Source organism: Littorina saxatilis, linkage group LG9 (assembly GCF_037325665.1).
Source record: "Littorina saxatilis isolate snail1 linkage group LG9, US_GU_Lsax_2.0, whole genome shotgun sequence".
NCBI classification, from domain to species: Eukaryota; Metazoa; Mollusca; class Gastropoda; order Littorinimorpha; family Littorinidae; genus Littorina; species Littorina saxatilis.
This window is the reverse complement of record NC_090253.1, coordinates 52,761,266-52,766,265: the sequence shown is the minus strand read 5'-3', so window position 1 is coordinate 52,766,265 and position 5,000 is coordinate 52,761,266. Positions and strand designations below refer to the sequence as shown.

Here is a 5,000-nt window from a genome sequence, read left to right as displayed (position 1 = left end):
CGGGAAATCTCCGGAGCGAGTGTTCAATAAAAAAGTGAGACGGGTAATAAGGAAGCTGGAAAACAAGACCTGGAGACTGACGGTGGACAAAAGCTGGGATGGCATGACTGAGGAGGAAGCCGAGGTACAGTGGTCCTTTGCTGGGGCTATGCTGTACTCTGTTACCGTCGTCACAACAATCGGTGAGTTCCATTCTTCTTTTGTGTGGTTTTTTTGGTCGTTGTAGCGTGTTCTTTTTTGTCATTTCTTTTCTTTTCTGTTGTTGCTGGTTGATCTTTGCCAATATTATTTGTTTTGATGTTGCTATTCTTATTGCTAATATTGTTGTTGTTGTTGTTGTTGTTGTTGTTATATTTGTTTTGATGTTGTTAATATTGATGCTGTTGTTGTTGTTGTTGTTGTTAGTTTTTGTTGTCGGTGGTGGTGGTGATGGTGGCTTGACGTTGGTTTCGTCTTTATATGTATACATATTATTGTTTTATCGTAGTGGCTAACGTCTGTGGAGGTGCTGACAATGTTTTATGACTGTGTACAGTTGTATTTTGCGTCCTGTGTTGCATCATTTTGCAGATCAATTGGGCGAATCGTGGATTGCTTCTGTTCAGTATCTGTATCAATTGTTCTATGACCCCCCCCCCCCCCACACCACCCCCCCCCCTCCAGACGACTCATAAGATATGTTGACTGATTCGTTAATACATTATGTCCAAGATTCTTTACCTCTGAAAGAGCTCAGTAAACTAATGAAATATTGTTCAAATACTGAATTTCAATAAATCAGTTTTCAAATCAGCTCAAGACTATTAATTTTATTGAGTTGAAATTTAGCCAGATATTAGCTGTCCTTGAGGCTTAAAAGTTGGTTAAATACTAAAAAGTTATCGCTTTATCTTTGTTGGGGCACTGCAGTTAAAAAGCAACCACTTGTTTGCTCCCCATTTTCTGTGTTGCGGTTTGCTTTTAGGCCCCCCCCAAAAAATAGGTGTGGTTACGGTAACATAGCCAAAAAAAATAGGGTAGGAAGGTAGGCAATCACTTTTTTTTCTAATTTTCTAATGTGTACAAATCAAACCTACTTGACAGGGAAATAAGTGTGCGACTCGGGCGATTTCGCTTTCATTGCGTTTTCTGCACTCGGTGTTTTTTTTTGTTTTTTGTTTTTTTGACAAATGTAATAAAAAGTTATAGGGTCGGCCCCTAAAAATAGGGTAGGTCGGGTTACCGTAACCACACCTATTAAGCATCAAATCGTTAGTATGTTTGCCTGTGTTGTTCTATGGGGCGCGGTAATAGACACACAAGGTAAGGCCTAAAAAAAAAAATAGGTGTGGTTACGGTAACCCGACCTACCCTATTTTTAGGGGCCGATCCTATAACTTTTTATTACATTTGTCAAAAAAAAAAAAAACAAAAAAAAACAGTGCAAAAAACGCAATGAAAGCGAAAGCGCCCGTGTCGCACACTTATTTCCCTGTCAAGTACCGTACTTTCAAGCGCCTAATCCGTGTATGAAATACGAAAAAAATCAAAGAGACCGCTTGAGTACCAGTCAAACAACTTGTGATAATGCCTGTTTCAGCTACTAGGTACTGCCCTGCCTTTGATCTGGCCGCACACACAGATTTCCACTCTGTTAAAGTCGGTCACTGACCGGTCACTGACCCGGATGCAGGAAGTGTTTCCTCTCTCAGATATGACGGGGAACCACCTCTCATGGCAAAAACTGGGTCATTGACCCCTGGGAAGAAGGTCGTGTCTTTTAACAAGGCCACCCAGCTATCACAATGCCTTTGGTCACTGACCGGTCACTGACCCCGATGCAGGAAGTGTTTCCTCTCTCAGATATGACAGGGGAACCACCTCTCATGGCAAAAACTGGGTCATTTTGGTGCGCCCTATTGGCCCCCTGCGTCCAATGGGTGACTGGATTACAATTTTTTTTTAAAAAGAAGGGGGTGCGTCTTAGATAACAAAGCGCCTTGTCACCCGGAAAGTAGGGTAGGTTTAATTTGTACACATTAGAAAAAGAAGTTAAAAAAAAAGAAAAAGTGATTGCCTACCTACCTACCCTATTTTTTTGTGTGGCTATGTTACCGTAACCACACCTATTTTTTTTTGGCCTAATCAGCCTATCAGTCAGTCCGACCAAACATCTTACGGTGTAGCCCTCATATTCTCTATCTCTATGTATCTGTATCTGCCAGTAACCAGCGCCAGTGTCAGTGTCAGTATCTCTCTGTCTCCCTCTCGTTTTATGTGTATCTTTCTCACCAGCAATCTGTATCTCTATGTATTTGTATCTGCCAGTAACCAGCGCAAGTGTCAGTGTCAGTATCTATCTGTCTCCCTCTGGTTTTATGTGTATCTTTCTCACCAGCAATCTGTATCTCTATGTATTTGTATCTGCCAGTAACCAGTGTCAGTGTCAGTATCTATCTGTCTCCCTCTCGCTTTATGTGTATCTTTCTCACCAGCAATCTGTATCTCTATGTATTTGTATCTGCCAGTAACCAGCGCCAGTGTCAGTGTCAGTATCTATCTGTCTCCCTCTCGCTTTATGTGTATCTTTCTCACCACCTATCTGTATATCTTAAATGTTCTCACTGTCTTCCGTTTCTGGTGTTAACGCGTGCTTTTAATGCGTCCGATCCTTCACAATGAACAGATCGGTGTGAAACAAAGCCGCTAACTGTGCATCGCCATGCCTTTAAAGATACTGTACCTGCACGAATTCCTATGTATGCGATCGTCTGAAGGCCTTCCTTGATTTCTTTCTTTCTTTATTTGGTGTTGAACGTCGTTTTCAACCACGAAGGTTATATCGCGACGGGGAAAGGGGGGAGATGGGATAGAGCCACTTGTCAATTGTTTCTTGTTCACAAAAGCACTAATCAAAAATTTGCTCCAGGGGCTTGCAACGTAGTATAATATATGACCTTACTGGGAGAATGCAAGTTTCCAGTACAAAGGACTTAACATTTCTTACATACTGCTTGACTAAAATCTTTACAAAAATTGACTATATTCTCTACAAGAACCACTTAACAAGGGTAAAAGGAGAAACAGAATCCGTTAGTCGCCTCTTACGACATGCAGGGGAGCATCGGGTAAATTCTTCCCCCTAACCCGCGGGGGGTGCCTTCCTTGATAAAAGAATTCCGAAAATAACTCTGTCGGGTTTGAAAAGGGTTCCAAAAGAGTGAATGCCCTTGCTTTTAGGGGGACAAACATTCCGCAGGCCAATCACTAGCGAGGGATGTGTCTGAAACTATTGGACAAGGAGCACGTGTGGATTTATTTGTCCCCTGAAAAGCAAGGGCATTCACTCTCACAACCCATACACACCCGACAGAGTTATTGCCCAACATCATCTATTGAGCCGGAAAGCTGACTTCTCAAAGTCTCGTAACGCAAACTCAGTGCCAAAGCCTTGTGCAGCAGGCTTCGGGAAGTCGACTTCTACGTAATTAGGATGAATGTAAGGCAAACAACAAAAAAGGTGTGGTTAAGGTAACATAGCCAAAACAAATAGGGTAGGAAGGTAGGCAATCACTTTTTTTTTTACTTTTCTTTCTAATGTGTACAAATTAAACCTACTTGACAGGGAAATAAGTGTGCGACTCGAGCGCTTTCGCTTTCATTGCGTTTTCTGCACTGTTTTTTTTTTGTTTTTTTTGTTTTTTGACAAATGTAATAAAAAGTTATAGGGTCGGCCCCTAGAAATAGGGTAGGTCGGGTTACCGTAACCACACCTATTTTTTTTTAGGCCTAATTAACATTTCCTGTAATCACGATCAGGGGATAGAGAATTGTGTAACATGCCAAAATGGAACCAAATACCACGTTTTACAATTGCCTTAAAGGCAGAGTAAGCCTCCCGTAAACCATCACAGATACGGTCAGGCTTTTACACACAGTACAAACACCATTTCATTTAAACACTCACCAATTGAGAACATCCTAGGTGCCCTCCGTAAAGAGCGAACAATTTTCAAAGAATTTATTTTTGCGTGGTTTATCTTACCCCTGAGCCATCGTGAACCCGTGTGATCCAGTTTTCCCTTTTCACAATGCAGTCGTCATAGTTAGTCATTTGAATGCGACTCGACGTGAGCTTATCTACAATAGCACGTTTTTTTTATGCACGAAACAACGGCTGTGGTTCACAAGAACTCTAGCGATGGCTTTTGACTGTTGAGAGGAACGGCGATTTGCACTGATAAACCGGCCGTCGTCTGCTACGACCCTTGCGTGACCCTGCTTCCGGGCTTTTCTTTTTTTAAACTTTCACAACTTCGAATTGTTCTGATCTTGTCTTGATGAAAAACGAATTCTTTTATGATTAAAGAATGTTTGTGTAACAAGCTGTCAATTTATTATTTAGATTTTAAAAGTTAGGTCTAGCGCAAAAACGAGGCGCCGTTGTTGTTAACGGAACAAGTCTACGAAAATAAATTCTTTGAAAATGTCTCACGCTCGACAGAAAGCAGCCAGGATGTTCCCGTTCGGTGAGCGTTCAAATGGAAGTATGCTTGTACTGTATTTAGACGCTCGGGGAGCTCTGTGATGGTTTACGGGAGGCTTACTGTGCCTTTAACGTTTTCAAACATAGTGTCTTGGCGTTTACTACCCAACAACTAGCTCGCGCCCTAGCCTCGTGTAGACTATTCGATCTCCCTGATAGCTTGTGACATAATAAAATCTCATTTGCGTGACCTGATTGAGTACTTCCGCCTCGCCGTCTTCGGCTTTTTTCTGTCTTACACTAACCTACCAGGACAATTATTGAAATTAATTCGTCGCAAACTTGGAGACTTGTTTCACTACTTGCAGGAAAGTCATGAAACTTGATGATTGTCTGAATGGAGAGCAAATGAGAGCCCAATGGGATCTGTGCTGGAAGTTACGGGAAGCACTGTTTGTTTAAGAAATAAATCCCTACACAAAAGACATCTCACCACAGGAAGCAGACGGGGGCGAAGGTCTCACGTGTAATAGTT

General features: G+C 41.9%; 1 long non-coding RNA gene across 1 annotated transcript in view; it reads left to right on the top strand.

Moving 5' to 3' along the window:
* The window catches only part of LOC138976510 (uncharacterized), a 445,777-nt gene extending 444,324 nt beyond the window's left edge, over positions 1 to 1,453 (top strand). Inside the window, exon 2 of the long non-coding RNA XR_011459041.1 lies at positions 1,303 to 1,453. This is a non-coding gene — a long non-coding RNA (uncharacterized lncRNA). The remainder of the gene's footprint in view (positions 1 to 1,302) is intronic.
* The last annotated feature ends 3,547 nt before the right edge of the window (positions 1,454 to 5,000 follow it).